We start from the raw sequence: 23,780 nt of genomic DNA, 5'->3' as shown, positions 1-23,780 counted from the left end.
AAAGATAAGTGATCAGCATTAACATGCATTAGGCACTCACCCTGGGCCACGTGTGACTAGCTGCGCTCACGTGAATGACCTCATTCAGTCCTCCCGACAACGTTTCCAAGGAGGTGCTGTTACTATCCCCATTTTACTGATGAGGAATCAGATGCTTCCAAAGATGAGAAAACCTGCCCCAGGGCGCACAGTAAGTGAATGAGCGGGGGCTTCACCTAGGGCCCCCATGGCGGCCAAGCTCTATTCTTGTTTGTGGCCCTGACGCGCAGGTGCACAAAAAGTGCTTGTTTACTGACTGACGCCTCCCCTTGATTAGGGTTTTGGTTCTTTTTTTTTTAAGTCATTCATTTGGGGGTGTTCACAGTTTATCACAACCACCACAAGCTAACCCAGTGAAGCCTGTGTTCTCGAGGACAATTGTCCCCTACCTTCCACCTTGGAAAGAAGAGGGATTTTTCTTCTTATTGAGATCTCTTTAAATAATCTGCTTAAAAAAGAGATGGGTGGGGGAGGGAGAGAATCGGAGAGAGTCTGGGTGTCGGAGGGTCCTGGACGTGGCGAAGTGGGCAGTACAACGCGGCTGTGGGGTTGCCTTGGCTTTTAACTGGCACATCTTCTTCGACAGACCCTCCTTCAGCTTCCTCTCCACCATCAGTGCAGTTTCGTGAAAGCAGGTGGGAGGGGTTGGTGTGTCTGTGGACTATTACTTTTAGGGATTTTGAAAAACATTGAATGATTTGCACTATTTTGGCATCACTTAGGCTGTTAGGGCTTAGCTCTTTGTTTTTCTGTTTCAGTGTTATTTTATAAAAAGAACACTTAAAGTTTTAAGTGTTCCTCTCCTCCATGCCACAGATGGAAACTCAGTGCATCACCAAGTGATCCATCTCTGCGGGAATACAAATTACCTGTGCGTTTCAGCCTCTTTGCACTTTGCCTTAGCTAAAGAGCCCCTGCTAGATACATAGTATTAGCAGGTGACTCTCTGGGCCATATGCCGAAAAAGACAGATGTTTTACTTAAGTTCATTGAAAGGGAAATGTGAAAGGCACTAAAAGTCTGCTGGCCTATCTGTCTTCTCCCCAAACTCCCTCTGGCTGAGTGATCTTGTGTGTGTATGGGGAAGAGAGAGAGAGAAGGAAAGAGAGAGAGATGGAGAGAGGGAGATGGGGAGAGAGAGGGGGCGGGAGTGGGAGGAGAGAGAGAGAGGTAGAACAGAGAGAAGGAGGAGGGAGGGAGAGAGAGGGAAAGAGAGAGAGAGAGGGAGAATGAGAGGGAGGGAGAAAGAGGAAGAGAGAGAGAGGGAGAGAAAGAAAGAAGGAGAGAGAGGTGGGGAGAGAAAGAGAGAGAGGGAGAGAGAAAAAGAGAGGGAGAGAAGGAGAGAGAGGGAGAGGAGATGGGGGAAACTTGGGCTGTACTGGGACTTTCTGTTCCAAGGTGGGCTATAACACCAGCCAAGAACTTCCAGTCTTTTAAAATTCCCTCTGACTCTCACCTGAAATGTTAGAGGTGGGAGAAGTAGGAAAGATGCTGACTAAACCATTTTCCAAAGCCATGTTCAAAGAGAATAAGCTTGGGAACAGACACCGGACTCTTTGTTGTTGTTGTTCGTCTTAATTGTCTTGTGCTTCTTTTCCCTCTAAAAGCCTCACTTTACCACAAGGGACATGAATATCAATCAACCTGATAATGGAGTACCCTCAGATGGCAACTAGGAACCAGCTCACCGGTTAACTGTGTCACCTGTCTGTGTGTTGGTGTCCACCCACGTCAAAGCTATCTGTACAGTGCCAAGAACGATTCGGATTTGAGAGATGAATATTGTCAGCGTTTGGTGTGTGTTGGGAGGAGACTAGCTGTTGCAACATCACGGATGATTGTCATCCCCACCGTGATCCTGTAGAAATTTTGCGACAGAGATGTTCAACCGAGAAACTGTTCTCCATTTTCCTGAGTGCACAGTGGAGATGTTAAGTACTTCAGTTACTGCTCTGATTAAAATCTAAACGGCTATCACTTTCAGAGAAATGTCCAAATTTCTTTACCCTGTTCAACAAGGGATGGAGAACACCACCACTTTGGGACATATTTTAATTTTCTTTTGTGTTCAGGCTTTCTATACAAGTTACCTGGAGCAAATTAATTAAGCTGTAAGGGCTTTTATGAGCCCGATTAGATGGAACTCATCTTAAAATGCCTGAGGATCCTCCAGAGAGGGGACTGGTCCTTTGAAGATGAATTACCATGAATCAGGAAAGCATTCTGTTGTTGACCTCACTGTGTGCTAGCAATCTAGGGCTGGGCCAGGGGGCTATGATCTTGCTCTCAAGCTTCTTTGATGTGCACAAACGCAAAGAAGGTGCCCTTGGAGTGACAGTGGGGTGACTTCACGGGAAGTGAAGAGCTCATTGTCCTCTGTACGTTGTGATGACTTCTCGGGTAGCTTACAGCAAAGAGAACCTTTAAGCAAGAACACTGTGTGAATGTCCGGCTCTCAGATTCCGAGTCACTAAGAAGTCCCGAACTTGGGTGTCAGTCCCAGGGGCCGGGGTCCCTGGAAGTCTGCCAGGCTTCTTAGAGGGTAGTTTCAACAGGAGTGAAAGCACATACAATTAATTCTCAACAAAGAGACTGTGCTACTGACACACAAAACACGTTGTATGGTTAAGTGCACATTTCAAGGGCCTCTGAATTGTTGAGAGAAAATGTCTTGTCCAGAGAGTGACTGGAATCAGGTTCCTATCTGCTGCTCCTGAATTACTCTATTTTCTCGCTGTTGCATTTAAATGATGTTTAGAAATCAAGTGTGCAAATAGGAGACACGGGCTGCTTCTGTGGAAACAAAGTGGCAATAATTATTACTTTGTGTTCTGAGCAAAAGAAGGCTAGACATTCTAATTCTGGAGACCTAACAATGGAAGTCAGAAGGAATAAAAGTTCACTGGGGGAAGGAATATATCCTAGGACAGAAAGGAGATCCGAAAGCTGATTTGCGGGACGTGTCCTTATTTATTCTTGAACATGACATCGACAATGGTAAACGCTTTATTTTAAAGACTGCCTATGTTGAGTCGTCCACCTATAGGTTGTGCATTTTGCCTTAGGAACATGCTGTGGTAAGCTATGGCTACTTTCTGGCTGTTTCAAGAGGAAATGGAAAGTTTCAGTCACTGTTTAAGTAATGGAACCAACAATTAAACTGCAGGTGACCAAGTATTCCCTTGGCTCTGGTTGTGAAAGTCGCTGTCAAGCACAAGAGGGAACAGGAGGATTTGTTTCATTAGGGGTATTCATGTCCCCTCCACTCCTACCATGTCACTGCTGGGTCCAATGTGACCCAGGGGAGGAGGAGTCCAAAATCCATGCACTCAGCAACAGGAAACTGTGAGCTGAGCTGGGAGGGCCCTGAGAGACCCCTTGGTCTCCTTGGTATCACACAAAGTCCCCAAATGGGAAGAGCCTTGCCTAATGTCATAGTGCTGACCGGAACGGAGTGGGGCTGAAATGCAGATCTCTGGACACCCATTCCTGTGCTCTTTTCATTTTGCAATGGGGTTTTTTACCCCCCTGGAAACCTAGAAAATGAAATTCATTCACTTAATAGACATTTATTGCTAGGCTCCTGCTAGATATTGGGAGATGTGATATGAAGGGAAACATAGGGCGTCATGAGCACTTAGGGCCTGGAGACTTGATCCAGTCTAGGGGGTCAGGGGAGACTTCTCCCAAGAAGTGTTTGAATTGTGATTGGAAGAGAAGAATGGGGGGGGGGGCTGAATGAAAAGCAGGGGCAGGTGAGGGTGAAGGGGGGAATGGTGCGGGGTGGTGGGGGGAATGTTCCTAACAGAGGGAGTAACTGTGCAAAGGCCCTGAGACCACGAGGAGTTTGATGTACTTAAGAACTGAAGGAGAGCCGCTATGGCTGGAATGCAGGGGCTTGGGCAAGAGGGGGTGGGCAACACCAGACCACATGGACCTGCCTGTGTGAGCATAGGAAGACATTTGGCTTTTATTTTAAGGCCAGTGGGAATCTCAAGCAGGGATCTGCCATGATCAGATTTTCATTTTAACATCATGAGGGTTTCAAGGTCATTGGGCTCGAGAAGAGCCAAAGCAGCAGCTTAGGCCAGGGTGGTGGGGGTGGAGATGGGGAAGAACGGGCAGATTCGAGAGAATCCAGGGACACGCCTTCTCTGTCCAGCATGGCCAGCTGGTATTTCAATGTCCATAGAAAATGCTGGGTTGGCTACCTAGCCTGGAAAGGCGAGTCAAGGGACCTCTGAATCATGGCAACCAGGTGGCTGGGCCGCCTTCCTTTCTTGCTCACAGAAGCCTTGGAGCCTTGATCCTCCTACACCACAACCATTTCTTTCATCTGTAGCTCTCCAAGTATTTTCCCAAGACGCTCCAGCATGGGAGGGGCAGGGCAGACAGCTTGGCCTGCCATTAAGTGACTTGAAAAGTCCCCGAATTTTACCGTAATTGCAAACTTTGAGACAGCTGAGGTGGATCGGTGGTGGTCATTTACCGCAAAGTGAATGGAACTCAGAGAGAAGACTGGTTTAGGAAAGTGGTCACGGCTCCTCTTATTCCCGGCACGTTGAAGGAGAACAGCCCCTCCTCCCTGAGTACCTTCACCTTTGACCCCTTCAGAATATAAATTTTTACTGCCCATTCAGGCTTTAACATACTTTTTCTAATCAGTCAATTTGTAGGTGTTTATACATGCTTCCTATAGCAATATAATAACTAGGAGTTATGGAGCACCTCCCGTCTGCCAGGACTGCTCTAAGCCATTCATGAGTAACTTTACAGGTGATGAGCCTGAAGTTCAGAGAGGCGCTCTGTTTGCTTAACCAGTGCTCCAAGCCACCACAGTGTGCTGCCCTGCTCATACCTTCTGGTGGGTACACGGAGGTGCAGGTGCTGTGGAGAGAAACGCATCACCAGCCATTTTCCAAAGAGTATTCACCAGACTTAGGAAGCTTTTCACATTAGCGGGGCCGAGGGTTTTCCTTCTGTCCTTTCCTCTCACCTCTGATTTCCCCATTTGACTCCAATGTTCTCCATCTCTTGAAATTTCCCCTGTGACCGATCCAGTCACTTCTTGGAACTCCCCAACTTTCCCCAACGCATCTTTCTCCCCCTCCCGCGCTCACACACGTGTGCACGCCCACACGCACATGCACGTGAGAGACCCTTCTTCTGATCTCACCCCAGTGGTGGGGTTTGTGGTGGCCTGGAGGGAAGGGATTGGGATGCCCTAAGCCCATGCAGGTTTTGCCTCATCAGACGATGGTCCCCTTGTGTTGGCCTCACTGTAACGTAGGCGTGGCTTCTCAGGAGGGGGCAGTGCTTATGAAATAAGTGCTGGGGTCTTTGGGGGACATGCGGGAGGACTGAGGGCCCCTTGCTCTCTCTTATATTCTCACAGGGCCTGAGATTCTCTGCTCAGAGCTGGACTCTCGCTTTCTCTGGGCCGCTCCATGGTGGAAGGCCGAGGCAGCTCTGTGGAATGTTTCTTTTTTTCTTTTCTTTCCTTTTTTTAAATTTCCTTTTTAAAAAATTTATTTTTAAATGTTTATTTTTTGAGAGAGAGAGAGAGAGAGAGAGAGAGAAAGCACAAGCAGGGGAGGGGCAGAGAGAGAGAGAGAGAGAGAGAGAGAGAGAGAGAGAGGAAACACAGAATCTGAAGCAGGCTCCAGGCTCTGAGCTGTCAGAGCAGAGCCCAATGCGAGGCTCAAACCCATGAACTGTAAGATCATGACTTGAGACGATATCAGGAGTCAGATGCTTGCCTGACTGCGCATTCCTGCAGAATCTGTTCCTTGAGCGGAATCGGGGAAGTGTCTGTTCTGGGGACAGGCTGGATATCCTTGTTAGATTCGGGGGCCACCCTCAAGGCAGCTGGCTTCCCAGAAGGAGCAACCCCTCAGAGGACTGGGGACACTAGAGGGTTATTGGCCAGCCCAGCTGTCTCTCCTCCCTGGAAGCTTGTACTCCAGTATCTGGAGGTGTCTGTTCTTCAGCACCCTGGGTGCCTTCTGGTCACCTCACAGGCACGTCTAGATGGCGAAGTGGGACGCAGCCCAGTGGCCATCTCTCCCCAGCAGGACAGGCCTGACCTCCATGTCGTCGACCTCTTGCCTGGGAGAGGAGCTGTTTCATGGGCAGGGGCTTGTCAGAATCTCCGAGTCTGATGCTTTTTATCCTCAGCCCTGGGCATAAGAGGCTGGTGTCCCATGCAGGCCCCCAGCCTGGCTAAAGCGGACAGCCTCGATCGTCCTTCTTTCCGAGGAGGAGAGCCCTTCTTGCCCACCCCAACTCTGTCAATTAAATTCCACTTCTACCCGTTGATTCTGAACTCAAACCTCTCCTCTTTCTAAAGCCTCTCTGATGGTTCCTTATTTCGCTGATTCTGGGCCTTGCCATCTGTACCCCTGTTCTGACCCTTAGCGTGGCCCGGCCTCAGACGATGGGCTCAGGAAAAGCAGGGCCTGAGTCTCCTCTTCCTGTGCGCGGCCCCTTGAGGGTGCTTGATCAAAGTTCATTCCTTCATTCTCCCTTTCATCTGGGGAACATTTCCTGCCTACCCCCAGCCTCATCCTCATGATCCAAGCCACTAGAATCGCGGCAACATCTCACTGGGTCACCAGCCCCTTTGTTTCAAGGGGTAAACGGGGGTTCGGACAGCAGATAGCTCACAGCGGCCAGCTCTGTGTCCTCTCTTCATAGCCCTCCGCGGACGCGCCTTCTGCTCCTGCTTCTGCTTCTGCTGTGTGGGCTTTGGTTTCTCCTTCAGGCCTGTCGGCTTCTGCTCTCCCTGCTGCTGCTTTCTTCCCAGTTACTTATTCTGCTTCTGTTTCTCTTTCCACTTCGACTACTTGAAATCCTCTCCCCACTCTGCTTCCCCCTCCTTCCTCCTCTCTCTCCCCCCTGCTTCCCCTTCCTTCCTCCTCTCTCTCCCCCCTGCTTCCCCCTCCTTCCTCTCCTCTACCCCCTTTGCCTCCTCCTCCTTCCTCCTCTCTCCCCTCTGCTTCCCCCTTCTTCCTCCTCTCTTTCCCCCTCTGCTTCCCCCTCCTTCTTCTCTCCCTCTTCTGCCTCCCCCTCCTTCCTCTCCCCTCTCCCCACTGCTTCTTTTACTTTGCCTTTTGCTTTTCCTGCTTGTGCTTCTTCCACATGTGCAGCTACTTCGGCTTCTGCTTTTTCTTCATTCTCCTCCTCCTTGTTTCCCTGCTTTTGGTTCAGCTTCCGTTTCTACTTTCTTGGCTGTGGTTTTGGCTTTTTTTCTGCTTCTGCTTCTACCGCTGCTGCTTCTTTTACTCCCACTTTTGCTGCTTCCACCCCTCCTCTCCCTCTCTGCCTCCTGCTCCCCTCTCTTCTTTATTTTCCTCTGCTTCTTTCACTTCTCTCTTTCCGCGTTCCCTTCCTCTGCGTTCTTCAGCTGTTTCTTCTACTTCTGCTTCCTTTCCTCCTAGTTTGCTCTTTCCTCCTCCTCCTCCTTCTTCCCCTTCTGCTTCTCCTAATTTTATTCTGATTCCCTTCCTCTCCTCTTCCTCCTCTGTCTCCTCCTCTTCCTCCTGCTCAGTTTTAACATGCTGAGTTTTCAGTGCTTAGAAGACACCTGTTCATACCTTCTCTAGGGCTTTCCAATATTCTTTTTTTTCCCCAATATTCTTTCAGAGTTGCAAAATTTCCGCCAACTTGGGACTGACTGGTCAACCTTCAGTGCAGTCTCTTTGGTAAACAACAAATATTAACGAGAAGGCTTCACAGAGGGGCAGTGCTCTATAATTAACTCAATATTTTAAGCCCATTAGTTCAATTCTCATAGCCATTACAGTGTCTGGCAGAGGTGAAGTGAGGCTCAGAGAGGTTTCCACACTTCCCCACAGCCACACAGAAAGGAGCAGAGCTTTTATTAGAATTTAGGATTCTACTCCCTGCCCAGGGTTCACCATAAGTCCTGGCATTTTTGTTTGTTTTTTAAGTTTATTTTGAGAGAGATAGAGTGCCCATGGGGAGGGGCAGAGAAAGAGAGAAAGAGAGAGAGAGAGAGAGAGAGAGAGGGAGGGAGGGAGAGAGAGAATCCTAGGCAGGTTCTGCCCTGTCAACATAGAGCCTGACGTGGGGCTTGGTGGCACAAACCATGAGATCATGACCTGAGCCGAGATCCAGAGTCAGACCCTTAATTGACGGAGCCACTCAGGTGCCCCTGTTTATTTGTTTTTCAATAGGCTATTTTTAAAAGATCGTTTTAGTTTCATAGCAAAATCGAGTGGGAGGCACAGAGTGTTCCCACGGGAACTTGCATTTTTTCACACTAAAAAGCCCTTTTGCGTCTGTGATTTCTTCTGTTCAAGAAACAGATAAGACAGCAGCCCAGAGAGGGAAGGGGTTCGGCTGTGGACACACAGCAATGTGGTGATATGTTACTGGGATGAGGGCCCCCAGCCTCTTGTGCAAGTGCCATTTCGGAAAGCCGATGGGCAGTGAGTGGGTGGGCCCTGGGCCAGCGTGTCCTCAGCACCCCCTTTGCAGGTTCTGGCATGTAAGAGACCTCCAGGTCCAATTCTTTGAGCTCTTCCATCCTTGAGGAAAATTCTAGTGACCCAAATCCAGGGCAGGAAACCGATAAACACAGGCGTAGCTTTTTCAGAAAGACTCAATTGATAGGCTGTAAGTGCCACAAGGCCACAGGACAATTAGAGTATGCTGGGCTCCAAACTCTGAGCAGATGCCATCCTGGTTGGGAGCCAGGCCTTTCTCCAACAGGCCTGGCAGGGGCTCGCTGAGCAGCTGGTCTCCAGCCAGTCACCCCCCTCTGCTGCCAGCGCTGCACAGGCCCCAGGAGAATGGAAATAGAATTTGATAAAATTCCCATCTCGTCTTTGGAGAGTGGGCCGGAGCGGCACCCTCGGGTACGGAGTAGTAGATTATCCATCAGGCCCTGAGGGCAGGCCTAGCCTGCTCTTATTTAACCATCACATCCTATTAAAAAAAAAAAAAGTATTCAATGGCCTCTGTTAAAGAATGGCAGGGCAGACCTTATTCGGAGGGAACGTTGCGGCAAGTGTAGGGACCATTGCAATGGGATTTTGCAGTGGGGGAGAGAGATTGGGCCCAACTCCAAATACAGCCTGGGCAAGAAGGAATTTATAGCCAAGGAGCAGGGAAGGGATCAATGGATAGAGAAGTTACTCAGAGGAAACATCAGGGATAATGGGGGTTCTGGCTAAACTGACCTAAGAGCGTGCTGGCTGAAGGCAGACCAGGGCGATCAGATATCACCTGAGGGCTGGTGAGGGATGAGTAGAATTCTGATCACCAACTCCAGATTGTGGGGATCCCCCAACACCACCACGTAATTCTCCGGCACCAGCTGGGTGTCCTACAATTGGACTCAGTTCTAACCCTCTCTACCCAGAGAGAGCATCAGATTCCACAGGGTAGGGGCTCAGTCCCCCAGGACTGCCCTCCGCTCCACTCCAGATGCTAATTATAAGCCTGAGTCGTCACCCGTGCTTGTGACCGACCGGCTACAAATCATAGAAGGACCCTCTCTTTTGTCAGAGCAGCTCACAGAACTCAAGGAGACATTTTACTTACTACAATGGCAGTTTATTATAAAAAGATATAACTCAGGAACAGCCAGATGGAAGAGGTACATAGGGCAAGGTATGGGGACAGGGAGGGGAGGTTCCATGCCCTCTCCAGGTGGGACACTCTCCCAGGACCTCCAGTTGTTCACCAACTTAGAAGGTCTCTGAAAGCTGTCCTTTCGGGGTTTTATGGAGGAGGTTTCATTACATAGTCATGATTTATTAAACATTGGTCATTAGTGATTGATTCAACCTCCAACCCTTCTCCCCTCCCTGGAGATGGGGAGGGAGGGAGTAGTGGGGACTGAAAGATCCAGCCCTCCAAACACACGGGTGGTTTCCCGGGCAACCAGTCCCCATCCTTAGGTGCTTTCTGAAAGGAACGGCGCTGACTGACGTAAACTCAGGTGTGGCTGGAAAAGGTTTGTTAATGAATACTAAGGCACCTTTACAACTCTTACCACTTAGGAAATTCCAAGAGTTTTAGGTACACTATGCCAGCAACAGGAATGAAGACCATGTACACATTTCTTATTATAAATCACAGTATCACAACGAGGACTCTGATTAGATATCAAGAGTGACCAGATATGGAGGAGGGGGAGTGTAGCTAAGCTGACTTGGCAGGATTCTTGCTAAAATTGGACGATGCAGAGAAAAACAAGGAGATCAGAGGGGGAATCTTTGTCAGTCCTCAAAGCTGGACCCAGCACTGAGCACCTAACAGATACTTAGAAACATTTGTTTACTGACTGCGTACACACTGAAGCCAAAGAAGGGAGCCTTCACTCCTTCCTAAAATTACCAACTCCAGCATCTTTATGTTGTAGGACTGTCAGTGGGTTCTGATTAAATGCCTGGCATCTGGGGTGGGGCGGGATGTCAGGAATAACAAGGGAATGGCTTCCACAGTCAGGCTGGACTTTAGAGGCAGCCCAAAGGATAGAGAGATGGAGATAGTTTTGTTTTAATTTAACTTATTTAATTTGATTTAATTTTTGGCACAAGAACAGACACTCAGATCAATGGAACAGAATAGAGAACCCCAAAATGGACCCACAAACGTATGGCCAACTAATCTTTGACAGAGCAGGAAAGAGTATCCAATGGAATTTGATTTGATTTAATTAAATTAAATTAATTTATTTATTTATCTGTTTTGAGAGAGAGAGAATCCCAAGTAGGTTCCACACCGTCAGTGCAGAGCCTGACATGGGGCTTGATTCCACGAACCGTGAGATCATGACCAGAGCCAAAATCAAGAGTCAGACGCTTAACCGACTGAGCCACCCAGGCGGCCCAGGAATGAAGGTAGTTTTAAAGGGGAGAGGCAAGCTGGCCATGCCTTGGCTTGCAGGAAGGAAAGGGGACCCCCGAGAGCTGTCTTGGGCATGGGAAGAAGGCTTAGGGCCTAACTGCAGAAGGACTTGTGGAAATAGTTTTGTCACTTAGCCAGTCACCTAACATCTGTGTGCCTCTCCTTTGTGATGTGTTTCCTGGAAAAGTATTGCATCTCTGTGGAGAGAAAGGTTTCCTCCTGGCTAGGTCCTCTCAAGAGAGTCCTTAGAAGGCATGACTTACAATCCAGGAGTACAGATGGCCAAAGGCACAGAGTGTCATGGCGGCACTGCCCTCCTAAAAAGAGCCACCCTACCCTTGGGGCTCCACTGGGAGCGCTTCTGCGTACTGATGAGTACACGCTTCCAGGCACATGATCACGCCTGCAGGGTGACGCAGAGAACGTGCAGGGCCACCAGAGAGGCGGGACACCCTGGGGAGGGGGCATGAGAGTTGGACTTTGGGGGGAGGCGGCAGCACAATCAGAGGCTAGGGGTCAGCAGTGTCGTGTGCACAGCAAAGCATCCTGTTTGACTTGAATGGGAAGTGGCAGCTGAGGCTGGAAATCTCAACCAGGAGAAGCTCAGAGGTTTCTGTGACTTTCCTTTCGATTAAAAAAAATTTTTTTTTAACATTATTCATTTTTGAGAGTGAGAGAGACACAGCAACTTCCAGTGGAGGATAGAGTTTATCACATTCTCTATCTAGTTCATGACTCATTGTCATCAGTGGTCCCTACAAACTCCTCCCTGTACTCCCATTTCCCTACCCATAGAAAATGCATCCTAATATGCTTGACGTCTAGCTCTTGATTTGTACATATTCTTGGATAAGGTGTATTGTTGTTAGCTGCTTCGGATGGATGTGGTTTTAACGTATGCAAGTGATTTTGGTTTTTTTCCATCTCGTTCTGCTTTTGACTTTTTAATTGGCACTATGGTTTTAAGATTCATCCACGCTTCTGTGTGTGCATCTGGACAATGACTTCTAACTGGTTAGAATCGTACAGCATATGCTACATGAGCCCTTCCCTTCCCCAGGGGTGGATGTCCACATTGCTCACAAGTGGCTTCTCAGCAGAGGAGTGCCATGTTGAGCAGTGCCGCGGCCTCACAGGGCTGACACATGCTCATCAGTCGACAAGAAACACGTGAGCTCAGCTTGGAGGTGTCCAGCCAGAGCAGAAATGGCTTCAGATCCCTGAGAGACCTGCGAGGCTGCCGACAGGCCATCCACCTTTGTGGTAGTCCTACAATGTAGCCACGCGTGGCACAAATATTAGGTCTCAGTCCCGGCTTTGAAAGGGCAATGTGTTCGTTATGCATAATAGGAAGTCTAGGAAGCAAATCCAGGAGATCTGTTCTCCCAAAGGTCGGCCTGTGAATAAACATGGTCCTTGGTTTGATGTAGGTACAGGGTTTGGGGAGGGGCAGCACATGCCCATAGCAATCTAGAGGGAATGGAATGAAAGTGTGCGTGGGCATGCGCACGTGTGTGTGTGTGTGTGTGTAAGGGAGAGAGAGACACACAGAGAGAGAGAGGGCATTCGTGACTAGGCCACCATGGAGGTTAGAAGACAGAAAGGGCAGTTAGGAAAGACTCTTATTTCCTTCTTACCTATCCATCCTTGCCGTGACTTGGGGAAACTGTTGCTGGGTCCCAGTTAAAGCTTCTAACTGAAGAGCACACAGAGTGAGCTGTTATTCTCGGTTTATCAGGGTTGACTCCTGTGCGTGAGTCTTGTATTTCAGGAGAATTTGTTTTTCATGCAACAAGTCTCCTCCTCATCAGCGTGTCTGTCCATCCGATGCCACAAAAAGACTTAGGCAGCCAGGGATGCTGTTTTGCTTCTCGGTACCCTCCCTTCAGGCTGGCCCTGCACTGGAAGTGGGAGGTTGGGGTGGGCGAACCATGTGAGGGTGCTGTGGAGTTACAACCATTTCCTCCTCCAATTCCAGGATCCACAGGCGAAAGGTAGAAGGGATGGGCAGGTGGCAGATCGAATCCAATAGAGATTCTGGGAATCCCAAATTTCACTCTCTGAACTCTTTTCATGTATGTCACATCCCTCAGACAATCCTGCCAGCAAAAGAATTAGAGTGGTTCCACGGTTGCCTTGATGCAGAGGGCAGGGGCAATATTGACATCAAGCACGAGAGGTTCACGGAAGCTTGGGGCCGGCCATTCTCGGAAGGGTGGCACCCGTACCCATCTTGTTCACCACTGTGCCTCAGTGGCTAGTCCGGTAGCTGCTTACACTGTATGATGGCCTGCAAAGCCCTACACCTTCTGGTCCCTTCCATTCTCTCCATGCACAAGATGCTCCACTCTAACTGGCCTTTCTGTCACTCTAACATGACTATTTCTAATTCTGCCTCAGGGCCTTTGCACTCTCTGCAGTCTCTTCCTGGGACTCATTTCCCCAGATCTTTAAATGGCTGGTGCCCTGTCAGCATTAAGGTCATAGCTCTAGCATCACCTTCTCAGGGAAGCCTTTCCTGACAATCCTAGCTAACGGGCCCCCTCTTTACCTCCCTGCCCCAACAATCCTGGCTTTTCTCTATCCCGTTACTCTGTTCCATTTTCTTTACAGCACTTGCCATTATGTCAAGTTCTTTTAATTGTGTAATTGTTCAGATGTTTATTGCCATCTCTCCCTCTGGACTACATGGCCGATGGAAGCAGGGACTTTGCCTTGCTCACCATTGTTTCCCCGGTGCCTACGTCATGCTGTGTATAAAGTATGTGCTTACTAAGCATTTGGCAAATCCATCAATGAGTGAATAATGAAATGAGAGAATAAGCCAGTGGAACTGGAGGCAGTGCAATAGAAAAGAATCTAGACCGGGGAATGAAAACACTTAGCTTAGAGTCCTTGCACCCTGCATGGGAGCCATTGATTCTGCAAAAGCCCCTTAACCTCTTTGAGCCTCAGCTTCCTCATCATTAAAATGGGGACAACACTACCTTTACTCTGTGCCTCACCAGAGCAAGGAATGGATGCAAAAACTCCTTGTAAGGTCGGAAGCTCTGCCGAATGTTAGCTGCTTCCGTTGCGTTCAGTGGGGACCCACTGCAGAGTTTGGCTGCCTCCTTTCTGCTTTTCTATCAAGCAGCCACTGAGTGTTTCCTGAGCACTACTAGATGCCCAGAGCTCCTAGGGACTGGGGTCTACATAGGAGGCAGGGGCCTGGCCTCTGATTTAATTGGAGAGCAATTAACGAGGAATGCTGGCCAGCCCTTTATTAGTGGAAAGTCTAATGAGATGAAATGGAGCAAAGCTGAAAAAAAAAATCCCTTAACCATAATCATATTTACACTTTTATTGTCAGCCACACTCTTTGTTGGTTGAAAACAAGCTGACTTTAATTTATTGCACTCATCATTTCTGTCTGGGAGAGATAAAGAACCTGAGTTTCATGAGAAGGCATGCAATGGTAACTGTTGAAGGGGACCCATGCCCACGTTCGGTAGATGCTTTTCAGAACAAGTGACTCTCAGCATGGTAGAAGTTTTACTAATTCTCAGAAAGAAGCAGCCCTTACTCTAGAGCAGTAAAGAAGACCCTGGGAACTATGTTTCCTAAGAGACTTCCTTTTTTATCTTAACTGTTACTCAAACACACCAGGAACCTGAATCCTTTGGGAGACAGGACTTGAATAGTCAAGAAGTGAGTAGAACAGGGCTCAAGGTCTCAGGCCGGGATGAGTATGGTATATTCTGGGCACAGCGGGGAGGCGGGCCTTTCTGCAGCGGGGGGAGGTTTGTGCTGAGAGGGAGCAGGAGATGCTGCTGGGAGCGTATGGCAGAGGCTTTGAGTGCCAAGGTAAGGAATGTTGTGGTAGAGTGCATTTTTCAAAGATTACTGCATGTTCTTCTTAAAACGTGACCTTGGCGCCTATCCCATTCAGTGGTGGAGTCTATATCCCCTCCCTTTGAAACTGAACAGAGCTTTGTGACTGCTTTGACCAGTAGAGCATGCGGGAAGGGGTGTCATGTGCATTCTGAGGCTAGATCATACAAATTCCATGCATTTCCGTTTTTCTCTCTTGGGATACTTTCTCTTAGAACCCAGACACTATGCTCTGAAGAGATCTGAACTATCCCAGGTTGAGAGATCACACAAAGAGGCCATGTATCGGTGTTCCAGCAATTGCCCAGCCAAAGACCCCACTGCTGGCCAGAACTTCACATCCAAGTGAAGACAACCCCAGATCCTCTGGCCGCCAGCTGCTGAGTTACCTCCCCATCCTCATGTGCTGTCAAGTAAGGCCCCAGATTCAGCAATCCTCTTTGTTCCTCCAGTCGTGGTGTTTCTCAAAGAGTTTTCATCAATAACCATGAAATTGCCATCCTTCTCTACAGATGAGAAGATGCTCAGTGAGACGAGCTAGGCCAAGGCCCTATGGCAAGTTAAGTGGCAGCAGACCCAGCCAGTGCCTCCCAAGCCCCTGCAGAGCACCATCTAGCCCCTCCTGGTGCACTTTCCTCCGTGCCCTCCCCACCTTCCACCCTTCCCTCAGAGATGAGGAAGCTGGCCAGTCTCTTGCCTTCTCCCAAGTCCTTGGAGCAAGTAAACAACATCCAGTGACTGAGAGCTCCTCCCCCGCCACCACCCTGCTGGGCACCCCGGGGCTTCCAGGAGCATGGACCTCTCTCTGGTTGACAACAGTTAGCCTGGTGTGCTAGGTCCAACATGACCATGCTCATGTCATAGCTTGTCTAAACTAATTCTGCCTTACACCCATGGGCAAGGCCAGAGCCTAGCCATTCTTTAAGGCCTATCCCACTTGCCACCTCTTTGATAAAGCCTTCCCTGATATCCCCACCACTACTAACTGCTCTCTCCTGCAGCTCTAATAATATTTTGGTCATAACTCTAGCATGGTATATTATACGGAGGTATCTCCACTTACGTGGCTGGTGATTAATGCTGGCTGACGGAGGGGTCTTTAGCTGGGCTGTGGCTAGAGCACCTGCACGTGGCCTCTTCATGTCGTTTCTCTGCATTAACAACATCAAATAAAGAAATGTTTCTCAGCCAGAAACGTACCCGCAGACCCAGCCAATCAGTGGGAGAAAGTGTGTGCGCCTGAGGGGAGAGAAGCAGGGTGTGTGTGTGTGTGTGTGTGTGTGTGTGTGTCTGTGTCTGCGTTTGGGGAGGGAGGGAGGAGAACGAGCAGTAAAACTGGATGACCTTTAATTTCCCTCTCAGCCCTGCGATTCTGGATTTTCTTCTGGAATGCTTCATGAGACCCACCCCAGTTGCAGGCTCTCTGCCAATACATCTGGATGGAAAGCTGACAATTAGGGCCAGAGTAAGCACGAACAGAGCTGTAAGGATGGTCCGGTGAACGTTGGCTGAGCACCAGCTGTGTGTGCCCAGCATGATGCTAGGTCAAGGCTGTGTGGAGACCTGGCCAGGGCCAGGTATACCCTGTATGGCCTTCAGAGGCTGAGCATGCCTGTGTTTGTGATCCCAGTGTCGGGCTGGAAGTCAGAAGGCTGGGGGCAGATCTCAGCTCGGCCACTCCCTTCGGTGAGCTTTTCACGAGCATCTCCTCTATGCTGTTGCTGGTCTGGGCCCCAGCGGGGCACAAATGAGTAAGACCCAATCCCCTTATAGGAGTTTGCACATAACTTGGAAGTTTATGTAACCTCCCTTGGGCCTACTTTTCTTGCCTGTAAACATTGAGCAAATGTGAAAACCTTTCACACATGGACACCTGACACTCCGTGTATTCTGGTGGAAACCAAACATTCTCAGTCATCCCCTTTCAGACCCTCACTCCACGGACTTCTCTTCCTCAGTAGGGTGGCCAAACACATCTTCAAAGCTTCAGGAAATCAAGAGTGATTAGGAGAATCTACCGAGCCTGGCTGGCAACACTAACAGAACTAAAAACAAATGAGCTTCCAGAATTAAGGGCTTAGGGAGGAAAAAAACCCAAATCCAGAGCGTGATAGGCAGTTTTCAGTGAAGGAAAACATTTCCCTGAGAAAGGGAAAGGAATGAACAAGAACTCATCAGATTCCTATCTAAACTTTTCTTTATTTTTTCTCAAGAAGCTCAAATCACTTGCCAGCTCCTTCTGGGGTGGCCTCCCCCCTGCTTCTGTGATGGCATTGGTGAGACAGCAGGAGGATGAGGGGGCCTCGGCAGTAGCTGGGGCTCCACGGGACAGTGGGAAGAGAGCTGGGAAGACCAAGGGAGTTGGGGCACTTGTGCTGGAGACCCATCTCTGGGTAGGTCACTTTCTCTCAGTGTCAGGGTTCTCCTTCATCTGTAACATGTGGGGGTCAGCTGCAGGGGTCACGCTGGGGCTGTCCCCTACCACTGTGCCTCAGGCCCTGTGTTTACCTCAACACCCCCTTCTGAAACAGCGCCTCATTTCAAGTCACTTCAACCGACACTTCCTCTCCAAAACACTTCTTCCTCTTCTCCAGGCAAGCCCTCCCTTCCTGAGTACCCCCATGCCAGAGCCCAAAGGCATGGGTGGGATACTCCAGGGCTGTCTTCTCATCCCAGCTGTTCCTCAGACCCACGAGGCTCTTTTTCAGCATGGAAGCCTGGGCTCACCCCAGGCAACTAAGGCACGTATCCAGTATCTTCTAAAAGCTCTCCTGGTGGTTCAAAGGTGCATCCAGGGCCCAAACTCCTCTGTCTCATGTAGACACCAGTGATCTCCTCCCTTTATAAAAATAAACTCATGGCTCTTCCAAAGCCGTTCTGACCGACATCTCCTGGGTCTGGTTTGTTTTCTCTTCCCTTTCATTTTAAAATTTTGGACCTTAGGTCCAGAGGACTGAGTTGATGATATTTCTCAGTTCATGGCCATTCTCAAAACTGGCCGCTGGAAGGCCTCTCTTTTTCACGGATGAAAGGTGATTGTTTCCATGCTCCAATCCATTCCCTTTCTTTGCCCGTAGACCGCTCTATTAATGCCTTTCTGTTTATCTTTTTATTTGAACATGTTCTTGCAAAAAGTGTGTTCTTTTGTGTACATGAGCTTTTAATTATGTAAATGACATGTTATATGGCTCGTTCTGAGTCAGCAGAATGGTTTCCTGACACTTCACATGCGTGTTTTCACACGGATTATCCAGTCTCCTGCTGGGTTTCTTCCCTGAACACACCATTCCCCTTTCTGAGAGAGATGGGACAGATCTTCCACCAGTGGGGCAAACATTTTTTCGTGCTCAAAAGTGTTGTGGAATCTACATCCTCCGGTCTGTTCCCCTGGCGCTGGAAATGAGACAGGGATGTAGACTTAGGAATGCCCAGTTTCTCACAGATTTCGGGACTTGACCCTCCACGCATAACGGAGGCACTCACGCCTGAGTCCCGGGAAGTGGCGGTCTGCACATCAGCAACTGACAAACAGCAGCCCCACCCACCGCGTCCCACAGGCCCTGGTTTCACAGTTGCTGATGTGGCATCCCGAGTTCCTGGTCACATGGGAAAAGAACCTAGCACACCATTCCCCATGCTCTGAGGACCCTGGGCGGCTGCCCTTCAGCACATTTGTGCAGGGACAGACAGTAGCCTGGCCTACTGGTGCTGATGCCCTCCGTCCCAGGGACCAGAACTGAGGGGAATGTCTTTACAGTGCCGATGACGGAGCCTGGTGCTGAGATACAGCGCTGAGCTGTGTTTCAGGCCATCTGACTTGATCTTGAAAGGACTGCATTCTCCTGCCACTCGCTGGCAGATTCCGGCTTGGGGCATGTTTTCTGGAGTTTACTGTCTCATTAACCCCAACCTGCTGGCCTTGGGATGCAGCCGGATCCGTTTTGTGGCCAACAGAGCAGGTACATGGAGTGGGAGCAAATGTATTACTTTTGGTCTTTTTATGTGAGATCAAAACCAAAATGTTTCTGTTTTTGTTTTGGTAATGAGGTATCTGGACAGAAGGGCAGCGTGTTAGATCCAGACTGGAGGCTGACGTTGAGGCCCAAGGGACTTGCTTTGCTCAGAGTGATGGAGTTGGCAGGGGAGCCCCCAGTAGAACCCAGGTGTCCTGCGCCCAGGTGCGTCAGCCTTTGCTCCATGTTTGATGCCCCATGGGGCTGTTTGTCCTCTTTAGTGCAAATTATCAGATGCTCGGTCGGCAGTAGCAGCCTTCTCTCCTGGGCCGTGTTGAGCACAGACCACAGAACGTGGAGTCTCTTGCCCTGCGTTTTGTCCTGGACTTGTTGAGGATTAGCTGTGTGAACTAGGACAAATTATTTCAACTTCTGCGTTTCAGTTCCCAACTCCAGGAAAAAAGGGATATAACAATAGCTTGCAACACATGCAACAAGAGTCTTGACATAGTCATACCTTTTAATCCAGTGATCGGACTTCTGGGCACTCATCCTGTAAAAGCAATCCAAAATGCATAAAAAACTTTCTGCTCAAAAATTGCCTCATCCAGTAGTTATTGCATATTGTGTTTAAGAAGACTTTTTAATAACATGGGAAAGTGCTCATACTATGTTGAATAAGAAAAAGCAATACCTTAAAACAGCATTCAAAATCACAAATAGAGATCGTACTCTATTGGTTTTGTTAAACCAATCTTTAACAAAAGATTGGTTAAAAAAAAAGAAGAAGAAAAGAAATCAAAATGACCAGAATTGCTTAGGTGATGGGCCTATAGACAATTTTTTTTCTTATTCTGTTCTGTACTTTCCAAAATGATATATATGTATATTTGTGTGTGTGTGTATATATATATCTATATGTGTGTGTGTGTGTGTGTGTGTGTGTGTATCCCAGAACATATATATATATGTATGACTTTTATAAACGACTTTTATAAACAGGAAAAGAAATCCTTAAATCTTTAAGCATCAAAAATGAAAGAAACAGGGGCGCCTGGGTGGCTCAGTCGGTTAAGTGTCCGACTTCAGCTCAGGTCATGATCTCACGGTTCGTGATTTCAAGCCCCGCGTTGGGCTCTGTGCTGACAGCTCAGAGCCTGGAGCCTGCTTCGGATTATGTGTCTCCCTCTCTCTCTGCCCCTCCCCTGCTCACACTCTGTCTCTCTCTGTCAAAAATAAGCTCTAAAATTTTTTTTTAATTAAAAAAAAAAAGAAACATTTAAAAACCTAGTCTGCTTTATAGCCTTCTAAGCATTTTCTTCAACACCTATTGCCAGATTTTGTAACAGCCCCAAGAATTAGGTATGGATTGGATTCTACTTACAGATTAGGATGCTGGGGCAAAGGAGGGGAATGTGTGGCTGTTCCACCTTGTGAGGGGAAGGGCCAGCAAGGGGACTGAGCTTCTGGCTAAGGTGACAGAGCTTCTGCCATCCGCATGCCCCGCCCCTCGGAGCCACAATGGCAAGACTAACCAAGGATGGGGTAGGATGAATTGGTACACAACCTGACACGTTCCTTGGTGGGACTGACGGCTCCCACTGTGGCAGAGGGGGGACCTGAGGTTCTTGAGCCCCTTTTCCTCCAGCTGAGGTAGACACAGGGAGCACCCACAGAGAGACTGCCTGGTGCCTGGGTGACATGGCCTGGGACTTCTTAAAGTAGGGCTGGGTCCCTGAGCTCATGTGGGAACGGAGCAGTATGAACTGGGGGGGGCAGGGTGGGTGGGGAAGAGGGTCACGGGAGCCAAGACAGGTAGCACACTTCACATTCCACCTTGGCACCACTGAGCTACCCTAGGTGGGAACATAACAGCGGTGCTTTCGTCTGGGCGGCCTTTTCCCCGGGGGGTGAGGGGGAGAAAGTCCACCAATGGTCACTGGTGTTTCCAGGTGCCTTAACAGCTGCTTCCTGCTGATTCTACCCTTTCTTGGAACCTCATTTGCTCCCGAAGACAGGAATGCAGTCTGGTGACTCTGAGTTAGGGGAGCTCAGCCAGAAGGTCAATGCTCTCCCCGAGGCTCCCACAGAGGCTGGCAGGACGCGAGAGGGCAGGTGAGCTGGGCCCACAGGGTCATCTGTAGCAAGACCTGAGGCCCGGATGTTGGGGAAGTGTCTATCTCTTCCTCCAGAGCCAGGGAAGAGGAGACAGCTGGAGTTTTGAACACAGCTGGAGCAGTGTCCCAGCACCTCGCCCTAAGAGGCGGTGTTTTGCAAGAGTCCTTCCTGTGTTACTCACAGTGGATAAGGTTCATAATCTCACGAGCCCTTTGTCAGAGCCCCTCTGATATGTGGGCGGTGGTGGCTGTCTATACTTGTCGGTACCTCAAAGGATAAAATGTCACCATGTGATGAGGGTGGGAAGGGACTCCCTGGCAAGAGAGGGGAAGATATAGGGCAAAATGTCTTCACATGGTCCTTTTGGCACAAGCTGTGGGGAAGAAGGCCTCACAGAGCAGATGGTCGAGGTGTGGAAGGTCTGAGGCCTTCCCTGGCTCTGCCACTATCTGCCACCTCCCTGAGCTTGTGAGAGCAGAGTGGGAAATGTGGGAAACACTGAGGCAGGATGCGACACAGAAAGGGACTGTGGTGGTGAAGCAGCTGTTTACTGATGGACTGTCTTCATTCACAAACCGGCCCCACCCTCAATGCTTGACAGTGTGGAGTATATGACACTGGCTCTTCAGAGGGACATTCGTTCGAATTACTTGGGAACTTGTTTCAAATGCAGATTGCAGGGGTGCCTGGGTGGGTCAGTGGGCTCAGGTCATGATCTCACGGGTCTGTGAGTTCAAGCCCTATGTCAGGCTCTGTGCTGGCAGCTCAGAGCCTGGAGCCTGCTTCGATTCTGTGTCTCCCTGTCTCTCTGCCCCTCCCCCACTCATGCTGTCTCTCTCTCTCTCTCTCAACATAAACAAATAAACCTTATTTTTTTTAGTTATTAAAAATTTTTTAACTGTTTATTATTTTTGAGAGAGAGAGACAGAGAGAGAGGGTAGGGAAGGGCAAAAAGAGAGGGAGACACAGCATCCAAAGCAGGCTTCAGTCTCTGAGCTGTCAGCACAGAGCCCGATGTGGGGCTCGAACTCATGAACTGGGAGATCATGACCTTAGCTCGTTGGACGCTTAACTGACTGAGCCACCCAGGCGCCCCTAAATAAATAAACCTTAAAAGATAAATAAATAAAATGCAGATGGCAGAGCCTTCTCTGAGATTCTGGTTCAAGTCTGGGGTAGTGCCTAGGAATCAGTATTTTAATAAGTTCCCAGGTGATTCTTTTTTTTTTTTTTTAATTTTTTTTAACGTTTATTTATTATTGAGAGAGAGAGAGAGAGAGCATGAGCAGGGAAGGGGCAGAGAGAGGGGGAGACACAGAATCCGAAGCAGGTTCCAGGCTCTGAGCTGTCAGCACAGAGCCGGATGCAGGGCTCGAACTCACAAACCGCAAGATCATGACCTAAGCTGAAGTCGGACACGTAACTGACTGAGCCACCCAGGTGTCTCCATTCCCCAGGTGATTCTAATCCACTCTTGGGGATCAGCTAACAGGTTAGTTCAACTTGCCTGCAGCCAAATATAACTATGTGTGCCCCCAAATATGTCCTTGGGCCAATGCCATCTTGTTTCTGGTCCAGAAACCCAAACGAGGCATCCCATTATCTGTACTAAGTAGGCATTCCCCTCTCTGCTGGTACAACTGACATGTCTTGCTGGGCCTGCCTGTAAATCCCTGTAGGAAGAAGTTTATACCCTGTCAGGGCTCAGTTTGGGGGTCAAAGTCTATATAAGAACTTCTTGCTGTGGGTTTCCTGGAACCCTAGTGTTCCACGATACTACAAATAAATCCTTGAGCTATTTCCAAAACCCCTTCACTGGAACAAAGCTATAAAAGTAGCCAAAATATCCATTTTCTTTGCCTTTGGTGGAAAGTAGATCTACCTGGTAGTATGGTGACATTGAGTTGAATTCATTGCAGCATTTATTGAGTACCCGCGGTATTAAGCAAGGCTGACCTGAAGTTTCTATGTTTACATGTCATTGATTCATTAGTACACGGACAAATAAGTTACTACTTAACGAATGCACTCAAGCAAGCAATATTGTTTAAGACCACATACTCCATAAAGGGAATGAAATAATGACGTTTAAAAGAGTTTTGAAACCCTGGTCTGCATATGGAGTTGCTTATACGATGGCAAGAGAAGCTTGTTTAAAAGATGAAAAACATTTTACTCACGTTTTTCCCTTCTTTGCTAGGAGAGACAGCTCGTAGCCTCCCAGAGAACAGTCTGTCTCCTGGACGTGTTTCAGAAATGTTCACTTCATCCGGTCTTGGGGTGCAAGGCAAAGGGATTGTTTCTAGGAGACAGCATCCATTGTCCACAGCGACATCTAGGAAGGGCTGGGGTTTGTCACTTATTGCCTTCCAGCTCTTTCTCTGTTTTATCGCCAGGCTATGTGAGGCTTCTGGGATCCCTAACTATGCCTGATAGATGGGAAGCTCAAGTGGCTACGTTTAGGGCTCCAAACATTAGCAGAGGACTCTTGCACTGCATAAGGACAAGTGATTCATGTATTCCGTGGGCCGGAGTGCGGCCAGTAGTGGAAAGCTCATTAGAGTTCAATTAAGCGCATTCTTTACTGACAGGAAGTACACACTTCTGGTGCTCAATAGTAAGATGCTTTGGGGTTCGGGACTGTGTTTTGCACTCACTCTTTCTCTCTTTCCTGGGAGATCCCACTGTCTCCTTGGCCTTCATGAACCCTCTGTGGTGTGCATCAGAATCACCCCTGCACACTCTGATTCAGTTGGTCTGCGATGGGCAGGATTCCCAAGATTCCTTCTTGTCGTCCTCCACGGTGATTCCGGATTGCTACAAGGCCTGAGAACCGCTGATCTATGTGGACCTGTGGTTCTCAAGGTGGTGTGCTCACTCCAGAATTCCAGAACCTCAGCCTCTGTAAGCTTCTGC

At 48.9% G+C, this 23,780-nt stretch overlaps 1 long non-coding RNA gene across 3 annotated transcripts; it reads right to left on the bottom strand.

The window, feature by feature from the left end:
* Nucleotides 1-2,091: 2,091 nt before the first annotated feature.
* LOC122230691 lies at nt 2,092-23,687 on the bottom strand. Of its 3 annotated transcripts, none has more exons than XR_006207737.1 (5): nt 23,045-23,687; nt 19,264-19,299; nt 15,857-15,944; nt 12,558-13,019; nt 2,092-2,832 (listed from the first exon to the last, which is right to left on the bottom strand). It is a non-coding gene; the product is annotated as an uncharacterized LOC122230691 (long non-coding RNA). The 3 variants fall into 3 exon arrangements; XR_006207738.1 differs by having other exon boundaries at nt 12,558-12,816; XR_006207739.1 differs by lacking the exons at nt 2,092-2,832; nt 12,558-13,019 and adding an exon at nt 14,348-15,299.
* Nucleotides 23,688-23,780: the final 93 nt, after the last annotated feature.

The sequence above is a fragment of the Panthera tigris genome, chromosome C2 (genome assembly GCF_018350195.1).
Source record: "Panthera tigris isolate Pti1 chromosome C2, P.tigris_Pti1_mat1.1, whole genome shotgun sequence".
Classification (NCBI taxonomy): domain Eukaryota; kingdom Metazoa; phylum Chordata; class Mammalia; order Carnivora; family Felidae; genus Panthera; species Panthera tigris.
The sequence above is the reverse complement of the archived record's forward strand: the minus strand, read 5'-3'. Positions and strand labels throughout refer to the sequence as shown.